The following is a 16,796-nucleotide window of genomic DNA, read 5'->3' as shown; positions in this document are numbered from 1 at the left end:
AAATCTAATCCTGCTTATCTTTTTCAGAATAAATCAACTGCCTACTGTAACATTTCTGTAGAACCTTGTAGAAATCAAATGTAACCGCCATTTTTTTTGAAAATACAAAATAATCCAACTATATAGCAAAATAATCAGAACTAGCAGCTTATTTAGTTCATTTGCACTCGGTTTGATAATAATATGATCTTTCAAACTGGAGTTACAGCATGGCAGTATCTTCCAAGATCAATAGGCTTTGTTCTACTTAGCATCTGAAAAATATGCCATAACTATTCTTTGTTGTTGTAATTCCTATCACAAGAACTGTGGTAGAAATTATCTGTAAGAAAATTATCTATAATTTTAATTTTGTATCAAATGTCATCTTTGTGAGAATCAGAATATGATGAAGAAGAATTGTAATATTTATCAGTTTGTTAGAAAGTTTAGAACATTAGAAATAAGCGAAACAAAATATCTTCCGCCTGAACTCTCTGTGATACAAGAATGATTTTTTTCAACCTTTTTGTTGTCCAGGGCAAAATCTTATATTGCATATTCCTGTGAGGCACCTTCACTAATCATTTAAATTTCTGAAAACTTGGTTTTCTACATGACTTTGAGGAGTGTAGGGCTTTCAGTATTCAATTGCTTAAATGTTTCTTTAATTGCCTTGGCAAACTAGTAAGGCTGTAATTGTGAATATAAGTAGTCATTAAAACAGTGATAGGCAATTTAAAGCAAAATCAGGAACCAAAATAAATATCTCTTTACTTAGTAAACCACATTTCAGTGTTTCACTGTGTGATGCCAATAACAGATGTTTTGGTTTTTTTAAAAAAAACCTTTCCCTTTCTAATTTCATACCAATATTATACATTATTAGAAATGGATCAGACATGTTGATGACTGATACTTCCCATTATTTCAGTTTATAAAGTTCAGTTCAGACATATAAAGTGACTAGAAGTTATAATTGTCACATTAACAATAAGTCTTGAGCAGGCTCACTTCCTCCCCTTATATAAATCTTTCATTTGAGGGAACAGACATGAGCACTTTCTTTTTTTGCCAAGTCCTTTGAAAATGGCAAATAATACTTAAATTCAGGCCAGGGACTTCTGCATTTATTTGATCTGTCTTTTATACTTTTTCAATAATGTTATGAAAGGCATTGTACCAAGATTTATTGATTAGACAAAAGTTCTGATTGGTTTCAGGAAAGTTGCTATAATTCCTTGGATGTACATAGGTATCATTCATTTGGATATAAAAATATCCAATATAATGTAGCTGCAGAATGTGATATCCATTTCTGTATCTGAATATTTTTAATGCCTGAACATAATCATTGATAGTCATAGAATAATAACAACAACAACAATAACAATAAATATGTAAAGTACTATCTTTATATGGTCCTCACGTTTGTGTGTTCTGAGAGAGCTATGCCAGAGGTTCAACCATATTGGACAGATCTCATCAGAGAATCCAGAAAAAAGACTGTCTCTGTCCCTCCTCCTGTAAACAATATAGTGAGATATAATTTATAGAAACTCACACTGAATCTGATTCACCCAATCAACAAGGATCATGGTAGTAAGTGTTGTAGGTCATGGATATCTGATTACTACAGGATTCAGGATAGTTGTGATTAAGAAGAACAATATTGTTTCCCTGTCACAAACATACAAAGTTGGGAAAAAATATTGATCCATTTTACAGATCAAGAGCAATGAAAAGAGGATATCTGAAAAGAATGTATAGAAAAAACATAATCATCCAGAATCAGAAATACCAGAGCACAGGTTGGCAGTGATTTATAATAAGACATAAAGTATTCACAGAAGTAGAATTGGAAGAACTGCAAGGATCTATTTAGGATATACATATTGAAGTCTTGACAAACATAGATAAAAATATAAGGAGTTGGCAGTAGAAGAAGTGAGTATAGATACTGAATCATTTTCATTCCCATTTGGGCACCTCCTCCTCTCAGAAAGAACAAAGCACTAAAAAAGAATAATTGAAACAAAGAGTAATTGAGCATCTAAAAGAATAACAACAGCCAAACACAGAATAAAGTTACCTGCATTGAAGCTTGTTCCAAAGAAACAGCTAGCACAAGTATTAAAAGATGCTAATACTGTGATATCAAATATAAGCACCAGATCATAGCAAGAAACAAACTGACAAATTGACAGCATGCCTGCAGTTATAAATACATATAATGGATACAAAATCAAAAAAGAAAAAAGTCAAACAATGCACCACAGAAATAGAAGATCAGATTGGAAAATAAATCAGCAAGCTAAAATCAGATACAAGCAAATTATGCATTTGTATATAAGTAAGCTATACAGCTATATAGTAAGTAACTATACAGATGAAAGAAAAGCAGAAGAATAAGAAGTCCAAAGAATACTAGTTCAAGAAGTAGCACCTAGAAATCAGAAAGATGTTTCCCAATCCATCAGTGGATAGAAATCAGTGAACCAGTAACCAGCTGACAAAGAAAAATTACTGCAGTTTTGGGCACAGGTATAACAGGATCAACTCAAAGAATACAACAGCTTTGATAAAATAATGCCATAAATATTAAACATCAAAAACATATCCCAGGATATCCTAACTCCTTTACATGGGTGATCTGAAACTAAATGGAAAAACACAATTTGAAATAGAATTCCTGCTCAACACTTTACAATATCTTGTAAAGCCAAGATATTGTTTGGATTGGACAAATGTCCCATGCTCACGATCAATAGGGGAAAAAAAGTGAAAATTGAAGGAATAAAGATGTCGGATGGAAATTTTATTAATAGTTTGAATATCAGGGTATTCTTCAACCTGATATCAAGCAGACTGAAGTCAACAAGGTTACATATAAATACATTATGACAGTGGAAATCTTTTTTTAAAATTTAATTTTATTTTTGTTACATAGACAACATAATCACATAACAATAGGAAAAAAAAGGCAGAGGGAAAAGAGAGAAATGGAAATGTTAAGTCTACACTCTATGGTGGAAATGCCATCAAAGTAATTAACACTTGGGCAATTCCATTCATTAATTATACAGACTTAAGCAGAACTAAAAACCCTGGATAGGAAAACTAAAAAATCCCAGCAATGAATCATGCTCTTCATTGATATAGTGATGTTGATAAACTCTACCTACCAAGAAAATGACAAGGGTGTGCAATGTTGCAAGTACATAGATAGCTGAAAAAGGGGGAAAAATGGGATTAGAAAAATATCTGAAGAACAATGAAGAAGATACACTGAAGTAGTATAGCATGAAGGCTTATTGATTACTGGAGACATCAAATTAGCTACAAAAAAAGATCAAATGATGATTAGAAAAGAAACATGGCAAGGAAAAGTATTATATAGCCAGTACATTAAAAAAACAGCAGGAAAAAAAAAGATAATAACAAGACCTGGTAAAATGGCTAAAAGCATAAAAGTTGAAAAAAGAGACAGAAGGGCTAATTTTGGCTGCACAAATTCAAGCCTTAAGGACAAATGCAGCAAAGCCAGAATTGAGAAGATAGCACTAGACAGCGTGCCACTTCTGCAAAGAAGCTGAAGAAACAGGGCACCATTAGTTGGCTGCTGCAAGAAGGTCACACAAACTGAATAGAAACAACAGCATGATAAAGTAGCAACAATGGTGTTGCTAGACATGGTGGAACCATAAAATAGAGAAAGTAAATGAAACTGAAAAAGCTAAAGTACTTTAGAATTCAAACAAACATCCAAACCAAGCTGAAACTTGACAAATAAAAAAGTCTGGATAGTACCTCGAGACAGCAGAATAGAAAAGAAAGAAAAATCACAAAATACAAAGACTGCAAATAGAAATGTTGCAAAGGAAAGGAAAGGTAGTACCAATAGTAAGAAACCTTTGGGGAGGAATCTCAAAACATCTGGAGCACCACTTGGATCTGATACCATTGGCACCAGTGGTGGGTTCCAGATCCTGTTGCAACCGGTACAGTGCAATGGGGCCTGACGTCCCCCACATGAATGCACACAGCACACACACATGTGCACAGTGCGCACATGCATCCTTACCTCCTGCGATTATCCGTGACGCCTCTGCAACACTCCAGTTGCTCAGTGGAGCATTGGGCAGGCGCCGTATGCTCTGTGCATGGAAGTGCCGAAGAGCTTAAATACAGGTAAGGACAGCGGACGGGCGGGTGGGCCCTCCAGAGCACCGTACTGGAATTGTACCCAGTGCTCCCAGCAGGCACCTCTACACCCGTACCAGGGCTTACCACCTGCAACCCACCACTGATTGGCACTGATAAAAATAGGTGGACTTGATAGGTGGACAAAAGTGCCAAATACAGTCTAAACATCTGGCTGACTATGCGACCAACAACAAGAATAATAGTATGACTCCTTGAGAGAAACAAGACTGGTTTGGAACATGTAATATGAAGATTTGCATATAAACTGTTACAGTTCTCCAAAGAGACTTGTTTATGGGACATATTTTAGAAAAGCATTAGAGCGTAATCCTGCTCTGTGATATGCATAGTCAGAATGCAAGTTGCAGAGTGGCCCCATAAGAGCTACTTTTCCCTAATATAGCTGCACTGGAAAATAATGTTATGTGATCTACTGTATTGTGGATGTGTCTTTTCTATAATTTGTACAGAATGACCTAGCACAGAATGGGACAACTCGCCACAGCCAACTTGCCATGGCTTCAATAGGTTTTTGAAAATACATGTATATCCCTATATACTTGTGGATAAACACATCAGTGGATAAGAAGACCATTGAATTTTTAATTGAAAAACAATGAAAAGTACCATCCATGAATACCAATTGTGAAAAACGTAACATAATGAAAAGATTGAGAGTTGACTTATTCACAAATGAGCTTATAGATACTAAATGTGGTACTACTCATTATATGCTAAACTGAAATATATAAGACATAACAAGCATGAATATATTCTAAACTTGTTTCACAAAAAGATTTAAGATGGACAAAAACCCAATCCAAGAAGATGAAATGCAAGAAAAATCAAGTACCACAAATGCCATGAAATCCCCTCTATATAGCAGTACAATAAATTTGTATTATTAGCTGAGGTTTTCTGTAGTAAGGCCTGAAGGTTTTCAGACATAAACTAAATAAAAATGTGAAGAAATATTACTTCTACAGTAGATATTAGTTCTAAATATTACTTCTACGGTAGAAAAGGTATGATAATCCAGAATACAATATCTAGCACCAAATTAAAAAACAATTACTGTCATAACTACAATATTACACTTTTTAATCCACATCATTTAATTAGCCCATATGCTTAACTTTTATTTGTATGTGTGTATATGTGTCTCCATGTGCTTGCTGATTTTTACATTTTATATAGTGTGTCACTCTCCAATGCAACTGAAATGTCCTCCCCTCCCCTCCTCCTCCTCCTTTTCTCTCTGTCTCTCTTCTCTAATTGAAAATAGGGAAACAAAAGGTGGAGGAAGAGTTATGATAAATAACTCGTTTTAGTGGTTTGGTCAGATATTTCAACATTGCCTTCAGCAAAGACATAAGCGATTGCTTAAATTAGTAACTGGTTTCTTGAGATCATGCTGAGACAAATTCTAAACCCATTAAATGGGACTATGGCTGGTAATAAAAAAACATTGCATCCAGACAGATAGGCTAACAAGTCACAGACAATCTGGTGTTCCAAAACTTTTCTCTATTTTGCTTTTAAGATTTATTTTGTCTAGAATATTAAGACTGTGATTTTTTTAACTGTTACAAGACAAGAGAAGAACAGAATGTTTTGAAAAAAAAGTTCAGATATGATAATAATTTGTATCAGCATGGTGTTAACCTATTCCAAACAGAGCCTGCTAATTTAACCTTGATTCATATTGTGAGTGAACAATAAAAACAGATTTCCAGTTGTTCCTGACCTGTGGCCAGAATACAGTGAATCTGAGATTATTTGTTCTGTATTATTCATTCATTCATTCTCTACAAATTGTATTGATAAATATCAGTGAAATGATAATATCTGTATGTACATTGTGATTGTCTGTAGTGAGGAGATTTTGTGCAAATAAAAGTTTCCACATGACCCTGAATACTGATAGTAGAAACCTATATAAGAACATAAAATTTCAATGTTGCCTCTAACTCTGATTTGTATAGGACCATGATGATGAACCTATGGCATGTGTGCCCAAAGTGGCACGTAAAGCCATGTTGCCTAGCACGCGCGGCCTAACCTGTTTGTCTTCTGAGTTTCTGGCATGCATGTGCATGCAGTGATCAGCTGTCCTTCGCATGCACGGCAGTGCCAAAACTGATGTGCACATGGACACCAGGTAGCTGATTGTTGGGTGTGCATGCGCGCCAGAACCCAGAAGTTCGGCTTTTCTGGAGCACAATTCCTTCATGCGTGCAGCAGTGCTGAAAACTGGCCTGTGCATGTGCACTGTCCAGCTGATCATTGGACGTACATGCACACTAGAACTCGGAAGTTTGGCTTTTCCGGAGCGTGCCCCTGACAAACATGCACACACATGCACAACGTTTCTGCATGAGCTTTTCGCCATTACTGGAATAGGATGAGCTATCTGTTACAATATATGGCTTGAACAGAGTTCCTACAGGAAGAAATTTTGAACAGATTATTAATCCTTAGTTGTGAATATTGTTCTTTCAGCACTTCTGGACCAAGGGGAACATCTGTGTGGAATGATAAGCTCCAGATGGCTATGCATTGTGATTAGTTCCTTATCAATTTGAAACTTTTACTTATATATAATAGCATTATAGTGCAAATTGTGGATCCTGTCACACACTTGGCTTCTCCATAAATCTACTAATTTCTGAGTTTAAACAGCATTTGCAAAACCAGATGTGAAAACTAAAGTTGTGTATTATATGGACAAACATCTAAGGAACATACCTCTTCCCTAATCTAAACAGGAAAAAGTTAATATTTGTTTTCTGGGTAACAAATCTTATTAAAAGACATGTGCATTCATGAGCTGAAGCTTATTAATCAGATGCAGTCTTTTTTTTGGGCGGGGGGAAGAGCACATTAATTAACATGATTGCCCTCTCTTATAGGGAGACTCTGAGCAGTCATTTCTGTGGTTTACAATCAGGAATTCAAATTTTAAGTGCTTTTACTTTGTTCCTTCCACTGTGCCATTTAATATAATCCCATGTGGAATTTCTAATATTTCCCCTCAAAATCTCCATTGTAAGAGCTATAAGAGTCAAAATATAAGCACTTTATATTTTGGTATTCTTTTTGTATTTATCTTATTTACTGTGAGGTACATGCCATTCTGCAGGAACTTTAAGGAATATAATCCGCTATAGTAAAATAACATTAATAGAAGCTTTGAAATAATTACAACCAAAAAGGACAAAAACATACAACTACAAGCCAGAGTGCACTTTGTAAGTTATAATAGCACCTCTTTCATTTTTTTAATAATCTATATATCATTGATAGAGGGCCAATGATCTAGATGGAACTTCATTCTAAAATAATTCTATTCACCGAGCACACACACACAGATACACACACACAGTACCATGTTCTCCCCAAAATAAGACAGGGTCTTATTTTGTTTTGACCGCTGAAATAAGCATTTGGCCTTATTTTCAGAGAGGTCTTATTATTTTTGAGGTGCAGGAGGTGGCAAGCATGGTCACCTCATGGCTGCTGCTGTGTTGCAATATTTTGAGGGAGGGCTTATTATCCAGGAGATCTTATTTTCAGGGAAACAGGGTAGTTATGTATCCATTTTCAGGTAGAAAATTTTAGCAATTAAATATAGTCTATTAAATTGTGTAAGGCAGTTTGATTAAAAGGATAACAGAATCACCTTTAATAATTGCATTCAAAACAATAGCAAAATACTTTTCCCTGCTTCTCATCTTGTTTTGCCTTTCACCATACTCATCTCTTCCTCTTTTTTACAGTCATGCTTGCTCTTTTTCTCTAATATCTTACCACCATCTGTTGCTACTTCCATTCCTTGCCCAACTCTCCTAGTCTCCATCTTCTTTCTTTCGCAACTTGTTTTCTCTTTCCTGACTTTCTCCTTCACTTTTGCTTCCTCCTCCTCCTCTTCTTCACTGTATGATCATCTTCTCCCTTGCCATCATCTCTTCTATCCATTATCTCTTATTTTTGTAGACATCATATACCAAACTTATCTTATTATTTTCCTAATTAACCTTCTGGCTAGAAGTTGCAGGTCTGTTATTTTCCTCCTGCAGCACAAGAAAGAGGTTGGTTAACTAATCTATTGAAACTGCAGCCACACTCAATATTTTAAATTAACTTTAATCTTAACAATGAGTTCAATCAGTCATCTATTGTTTTTGTAGTGAAGAGTCTCTGAGGACATTGATATAGTGAAAAATACCCTTGAGGTAGTTAGTGGGAGAACTCACTGCTTATGGTTTAAAAAAAATCGTGCTGTTCTTTTAAATGCAATTTCAATTGCCTGGCTAATCAGCAACATTCCTAGTACTGTAGGGCAACCTTTTGTCTATTTGTCTTGGCGCATTCCTTGTGGTCTAAATCTAATGGTACCTTTCTCTATATGATTGATATCAATACTCTAAAGTATTATACTTCTGGAAAATATAATTTTATAAAGTAAAATTAATTTCTATAAGAATAACACTTTTTAAATTTATGTTGGAAAAGCACTTTTTAAACTCACTACTGAAGAATGCTGATAAGAAATATATGTCTATTTCTAAACTTTAATTAACTCATGGCCTCAAAAGATTCTTATTTTTAATGTGTCCTATTGATATTCTTTCTTGTATTCTTAGACTTCAAGTAAATTTTCCAGTTTAAACTAGCTTTGTGGCCATAAGCCAATCTATTGAAACTGCAGCCACACTCAAAATTTTAAATTAACTTTAATCTTAATAGTGAGCTCAGCGAGTAATCTATTGGTTTTGTATGGAAGAGTCCCTTAGGACATTGATACAGTGAAAAGTACCCTTGAGGTAGTGGGAGAATTCATTGGTTATGCTTAAGCCTCAAGTAAATTTTCCAGTTTAATATAGCTTAGTGGCCATAAGCCATGCATTAAGGCTTCAGAGATAGATACAGGACAGAAAAAAGCTGGAGATATCAACATATTAAGTATTTAAAATTGGATTTAAAGCATGGGATAATATGCTACCAAGAAATAACCAATGTCCAAAATTGTGGTTAGTTATACAAATCCTACTTCAAGACTCTGGACCACCTTAAATTCAAACCGGAAGAGAAGCTGGGGCCATCTTACTCTTTTGCCAAGCGAAGAAAAGGAAGGAGAAGAAGAAAGGAAAACAGAACCAAAAAACCTTTCGTATTTCCCAGTTTGGATTCCATTGTTATTCTGTTGTTATTCTTTCCCTTACCAGGTCCATTCTCTTGTTGCTGCTCGCAATATATCACTTGAAAACAGGCTTACGATTGGTGATGTACTTTCCAAAGTTCTGATTTATAGCAGTTAGTTAATTAAAACCTCCCTCACAGTCAAAGTTAGGCAAAAGTTAAGTAAGAAGTGCTTTTGGGGGGGGGGGGAGTTAAGATTTATCAATTGGAAAGAGTTCAAACAAAATTAATCTTTCAAAGTATTTGGTTTCTTTTTTTTTTCAAATCCAAAACCAAGTTTAAAAATTTATTTGAATGGGTTATGGGTTTGTCATTTTTCTGCTTCCTCCTTTCTGTCCAAAAATTGATTCAAATAAATAGCTTTTGGGGGGCTGGAGTTTCAACCCTCCATTTTCCCTTCCTTTCTTTCTTTTTGGAAAAAGTCTCAATCTGACCATTAATATTATTTATGTTCTCAAGATTTCTTTGCCTTTTCCAGGTTTAATTTATGTCTGTAGATTAGATAGATTATTTTACTGCTGACTCTGTAAACCGCTTAGAGAGGGCTGAAAGCCTATGAAGCGGTATATAAGTCTAACTGCTGTTGCTATTACTGGCCTTTCATTCCTTCCAAATCTTCTGTTTTCTTTTGCTTTGACAAGAAGTTCAGCGTCTTGTCAGCCATATTTATAGGCTGTCGCCCCAACTCCGATTCAAAAGACAAATCTCCGACCTGTGAGGGCTCTGTTGCCTCCCCCTGGGTCTAATGAGATGTTGTCCTCTTCGTCCCCCCCTCAGGAGAGGTTCCGGTCCAAATGGACCTCGAAGTTGGTTTGTCAGACAGGGTTCATGTGAGGCTCTTGAGAGCCCACACCCCCCACGTCTGTCCAGCTGAAGCATTTCCTGTCCACTCCCTGTGGGTCTGGACATTAAGGTAGAACAAAAACTAAAATGGCCATCATTGTTTTTCCCCATAGCAATTAAACCAGACAAACCTAAGGTGGAACAGAACTCTGAAATAAGAACTGCATAACCGTATAATTAACTGTAACTTTGGAACTGGACATCATGGAAAACTTGGAATTTGAAGAACTATGTGGAATTTTAAAGAATATACATGAATTAGTAAAGTCAGTAAAATCAAGCCTAATTAGAATTTTGAATGCAGAGAAGCAGATAGCTATAGAAGAACTCAAAGAAGAAGGGGGCCAAGGGGCCCAAGGCTTTGAACGGGTAGAAGCGGAATGAAATAAAAAGCAGAGCAAAAACTCTTTTGGTCCTGGCAATGGTGTAGGAAAAATTGAGAAAAGGAGAGGTGTCCAATAAAACGGGAAAAAAAAGCTGACAAAAGCGATTTTGGAGGAAATTTAAGGAAAATTGAAGCACCCCAACAGAGAGGAATAAAAATTATTCATTTGGTTACCTGGGGAAACTTGAAGGGAGTGTTAAAATAAAGAAAAGGGAGAAGACAGGAACAGAGAAGTGGCACAAAAGACTTAGCAGGAAAACATCAGATAATTAGAAACTACTATATGGGAAAATATAAAGTTAAGATAAGGACTTTATTCCTAAATATGATAATAAAATGGAGTTGATAGCTGGTTGAACATGATAATGGAAAGATAACTAAACAAAAGTTAAAATATATGGAATATGGCTAAATATGAAACTGATATGGGGAGCTTGTAAAGCAGAGGTTTGTGATTTACCTTTTTAACTTGATAATTAAATTGAGTTGGGAATTGAGTGAATATGACAATAGAAGGACAACTGAGCACGGGTCAAAATCTATGTAACATGGACATACATAGAACGTTTAAGTTGATGAACAAAGTGAGATGTTTAATGCTTGTTACTTTATATAATACATTAAGGGAAGTGTAATGAACACTGAACAGCAAACGTCATTTAGAGATAAATAAGGATAATCAAATTCAACGTGTAGAAAAATAGAGAGGGAATATGAAATATACCTATAATAGGAAACTATTGTGATAAAAATACAGAATCACAAATTGGGGGCATGTAAGGATGTATAACTATATAAAGATAATGATGAGAATAGCTGGGAACTGTAACCAGGTCTACATTTCAACCAAAATTAAGGGTGGGGTGTGTGGTTTAAAAGCACAATGACTACATATGTATACTTTTCTGTTATATCACTTTTTATTAAAAAAGAGGAGAAAAATTAAATATGCTTATTGAAAAAGAATTATAAATACCATCAACCTAAAATGGAGCTTGCTCAGAAGCTGAAATACACCAAGTAAATGAGATAAAGAGTGGGAAGTAGAAGAGAAAGGTAAGGGAAGAAAAGGAGGATAGGAGAGAGGACAAAGCGGGGGGAGAGGAGGAGAGAAATGAGGAGTGGTAAGGGGAGGGAGGAGGAGAGAGGAAGGGGAAGTTGAGAAGAGAAGGACAGACGGATAGGGAGGGGGAGGAGAGAGGGAGAAGAAAGTGATGGATAAATCATAAATATGGTGTATGGAAAGCAGAAGAGTCAATAATTGGTTTTTGGGAGTTGTTGGTAAGATGAATTGATGTAAACATTTAATAATACAATTTGATGTTGGTTATGTAATAGCATACATGTGATTATATGTTATGAAAATGGAAAAATAAAAAACTTTAATAAAAAAAGAAATAACCAATGTCAGTGACATAGTAGAATTCTATTTATTTCATAATAGATTTACATAACAACTGCTGCAGACATTGAGATGGAGCAGAATGAGTACTGTCCTACTTTCAGCCTGTTCAGTAGTTACAAAAATCATAGCTGTGTGCTTCCTTTCCTGACCTCTTTGCTTATGTTCTTTGTAATGTGAAAAATAAAAGTCAGTTTGAGACAGGGAACGCTTGTATTTCTTTATATGGTGTCAGCGGCGCTTATTAACAGCAAATAATGTTGAGTCTAGGTCAAATATCTGCTTGGGTTTGTCAGTGCCAAATTACAAACAAGGAATTATGTATTAGAAGTAACTCTCCTATATTTTATTAATATGTGTTGTGTTTACACTGGGAATGAACATGCAGTTCTGCATTATTATGCTGACATTCTGACATAAACTCATTTTTTTTGCCTGATGCACTACAATAATAATTTGAGAATTTGATGGCAAATTTCTCTGGAAAGTGCTGAGCAACTTGAATTTAATTACTTAATATTGTGAGCAGTAGTAATGTTCTGGCATGTAGAAAAGCTACAAGATTTTCAGTTGTTAAAAGTAAACTTTGGCTAATTAATTTTAGCTAATTAATTTCAGCTAATCAATTTTCCTTTGATCTAAAAATACTGTAGCCAAATTATTGTAAGGGTAGTATGTATATTTTAAAGCATTTGGATTTCCATTATAAATTTGAAAATCACAGTGGATATTTGTAATTTTACAAATTATTCAACATGTTTTAGTTAACTTAATTGCTTCAAAAATTGAAATAAATGACAGCTTTGAGGAAGGACTTAGAAGTTATATGAGTTCAGATTTAGCCCATCAAGCTTGGGGAGATATTCTGTTGGGTTAATTACTTCTGTATATGATCATAACATATTGCTAGAATAATGATCCTAAGATTATGAAAATAAATTGGAGGTAAATAATGGCAAAGTATTTGCAATAAAATATCCAGAGTTCCCAAAGCATGCGTACCCAAACCCCAAAATGCAATGTGTGCACTGCCTGCACATGCATCCCTCCCCCTGCATGTGCACGTCACCCCTGCACAGGCCCCACTTCCGCGCACTGGTAAGATCAATAACTGAATGCAAAATAAAATAATATCAACACATTTTTGCCAAGCAGACTGTAGGAGTCATACAGGAGGGTACAACAGAATAAGAAGGATTACCGAGTCAAAATATGACAATCTTTGTGATTAGATGACTTTAAAAAATTACTTGAGATACTAGTCCAACAGCTGCAAGGGGACTGGACTCTGTTACAGTGGTGATTGATATGCCTTTTGAATATCTGAAATACCAAGTTAGATTATCATGGAAAAAATGAAGTTGACAGCAATTTTAAGGCATATAATCAATCAGTCATCAAGATTTTCATTAACTAAAAATACCATTTGAAGAGGGTGGCTTTACTTTATTTGATTGGCAAAATGATAATTGGCTTTATATTTTTTCAGTGTAAGTGGCATAAAAAATTAGTGCCATATAATTTTCTATGGACATTGTAAAATAGTTATTCATCCTCTTTTCAGTCATGGCAAATTCTTGGAACAGCATAGAATAGAAAAACTCATTTATATCCAGCAGTGAAATTTCTTGGACTACAAGAAAGCTTTGGATTGCAAAATATTTTTATAATGAGATTTATGACTATTTAATCCTTTGGATTAAAGAAAAGTGGAAAATTTCTACTTTAAAAATATATAATTAAATGTTTTCTTGAAAAGTATGGAAAAAAGCTAGGATAGTGAATTTAAATAAATTATTATGTGATGATAACTTTAAGGATATCCCAACTTCAAAGTGAATTTGGTTTTCAGTTGGGGTACTATACATGGGGATTTTTGGAGGTGCTATCTGCATTGGCACTGGGGCTGAAGAAGAGGCCCAGGGTTTTCAGCATTCTTGGCCAGCTGAATCCTCTGGTCTCTACTTTAGCCCACCACTGTTACCATCTCAAGCTCCCTACATTGCAGATAACCACCTCAGTGTGAGAAATGGCATGCAGCTTGGAGAAAGGCAGGTGCAGGCTTATTGCAAGATTTTGGAAGGTCCCAGAAGCCTTCTGAAAGCATTAGTCAAAGGACATGTGCAATTTGAATAATAGTACACCTTGCCTCAGGAAGAAGGCCTAGTGCTATCAGCAGTTGCCACTGAGATGACCCAGGCTGAGGATGCCTCATCAGTAGCATAAGAAAGGATAGCAAAGGTCACTGGGTGTGTAAGGGTTGGTAGAGTACAAAGCTGAGTCTTTGCATCTGACTTTGGAACAGTTGGCTGCTGCATGAGATTTGAGGCAATACTCCTTGGCAGAGGACTCTTGTCGGGGGCATTGCTGCTCAGGTAGAGGCCCGGGGCAGCAGCGCTGAAGGCCCCGAGGGCCTTTGCTTCAACCCCAATATTGAAGTACATAAATAATTATTCACTTATGACCACAGTTGCAACCAGTATTTCCTTCATTAAGCAATGTGTTTGTTAAGTGAGACATGCTTGGTTTTACTACCTTTCAGCTATATCATTTAGTGAATCAGGGTTCCTCCATTGACTTTGCTTGTTCAAAGCCCCCATTTATTTAATGACCATTTGAAATTATGATGGCACCGAAAAAAGCTGACATGATCAAGACTTGGATTATCCACAGTTACATAATAAAAAATGGTGTCCAAATGGTGATCATGTGACCCAGTATTCTACAACCATTATAAATATATGCCAGTTGCCAAGTGCCCAAATTTTGATGATGTAACTGTGGAGAGTGCAAGGCTCAGTCATGTCAGCTTTTTTTCAGTGCTGTCATCATTTCAAATAGTCACTAAATAAACAATATTGCAACAATGGTGCCCACACGTGTCTGCCCGACTTGTGGCAGAATATTTCGTGCCCATATAGGCCTTACCAACCCACCTGCGGACACATCGTGGACAGTCCACAGCCTATTAGATGTCAAGGTCCTCTTCAAACACGATGGACGAACATCATTAAATAAACAGTAATAAGTTAACTATTTTTCACTAAGCCTTATAATTTTCCAAGAACTAGATTGCAATTATACATTAAAAACTGCATTAGAGTTGTAAATATTTCATTGAAAGACTAATGTCTACTATTGACTGAAGAGATGATGGCAGAGAAGCTGAATCCTGAAAAATATACTATAGTAATCTCCCCTATTTTTCCACAAAAATGTTTGTCATCTGTGATTTTTTTTCCTCCTCAACTTTACTTTCCTGGGGGAGTTGGATGCATGCAGCTGTGCAAATTGGCATGTTGCTTCTTCTTCAACAGATGGTTCTTTCTGAAGTGCTCAATAATACAGTTGTGTTCTGGCCAGATATTGGAGCATCTTCAAACTTATGAAAACAATGTTTTTTTAATTCCATTCAATTCTTTGTAAATTCTATTCAATTGTACACTTTTATTGAAGTATTGCACATTTTAACTTGAAATGTAGCTCTTTACTTGCTTCCTTCATCTTCTAGCCTTAAAAATGCAATTATAGGAATTGAGGTGGTGATCTCCGCAGACTAAAACTGACAAAAACTGGAACACTAATAATAACTATCTTTGATCAATCAGGAAAAGGATTCTCTATGAACAGAACAAGCATATTGAAAGCTGTCCTTGCTCCATCTGGTTAGTTTGTAAATAAATAGATTGGGGGTGGTTCTATTAGGAAGATGTTATTTTGGTAAATTAATTCCCCAAATTACAGCAAATCAGAACATACAGTATATACAGAATATGCCTAGAACATCCACTTCAAATTATGGAAAAAAGATTTCTGGAAATCAGCTAGACTTCTCCTAAATGGCCAAATAGGGAGTGGTCCAGAGGAAGAATGGCATGTTCATGAGAGTTCTGGAATGATCAATCTCTGGAGATAGAATATATTACACAGACCTAGTGTATGTTGTGGTTCAGAGGACTAGAGCCAACATTGTCTTGTCTTTGTACACACTGAATCGTTTTGGGAAATTAGTAAGTAGTTGGCAAGTAATATTAATCCAAACAATTTTGGAAAGTGACTACTATTTTATCTTTATAAAATAGTGAGAGTTTCAATTAACTTTAACATTGCTTAGAATAATAAACATATATTAACTTGCTTACAGTCCTTCATTTTATATATAATATAACTCCCCAACTTGCTTCTGTTCTTTACCATCTTTACTATCTAATAAGATCAACAGTAGCTCATCTTACTCCTAATTATTGACTAGAGTCATATTTACTTAGATTGATGATTATGCATAAGTGTTTAGGAAGGCACATTCACCATTTAATCATTTCAGTTATATAGTTTTTATTCATTTATAATATAACACACAAAGAGAATATAAAAGCAAATATTAGGGAAATTAGGAAGTGAAAAAGGGAGTGAATAGTGGGGAAAAAGGAAAGGAAAAGAAAAACAGGCATTGACTTCAATCTCCTTTGGTGCAGTAAAATAAGGCATGATTTACCCTCAACTTTTTACTTTTTCAAAATAATAGAAACTGGACATTTCTACAACAACAAATCTATCTAATCGGTAAAACCAAAGGTCAAAGTTTCATCTTTTTCCACCTCAAGCACAAAGTCCAGAAGTGGTTTTTAAAATCTAAGTAAAGGTGCTTGTGTAATCATTTCATGGGTAGACAAGATACATAGATAATCCTCGATTTATGAACACAATTGTGATCTGTATGGAGAACTAGGCAGGCAGGAACTGAGGCGAGGCAGTTGTGAACAATAACAACCTTTATTG

At 35.4% G+C, this 16,796-nt stretch overlaps 1 protein-coding gene across 2 annotated transcripts in view; it reads left to right on the top strand.

The window, feature by feature from the left end:
- The window catches only part of EGFR (epidermal growth factor receptor), a 197,037-nt gene that overhangs the window by 11,044 nt on the left and 169,197 nt on the right, over positions 1–16,796 (top strand). The gene's annotated exons all lie outside the window — the stretch shown is intronic.

Source organism: Thamnophis elegans, chromosome Z (genome assembly GCF_009769535.1).
Source record: "Thamnophis elegans isolate rThaEle1 chromosome Z, rThaEle1.pri, whole genome shotgun sequence".
NCBI classification, from domain to species: Eukaryota; Metazoa; Chordata; class Lepidosauria; order Squamata; family Colubridae; genus Thamnophis; species Thamnophis elegans.
Note: the sequence above shows the minus strand (reverse complement) of the source record. Positions and strands in the feature narration are given on the sequence as shown.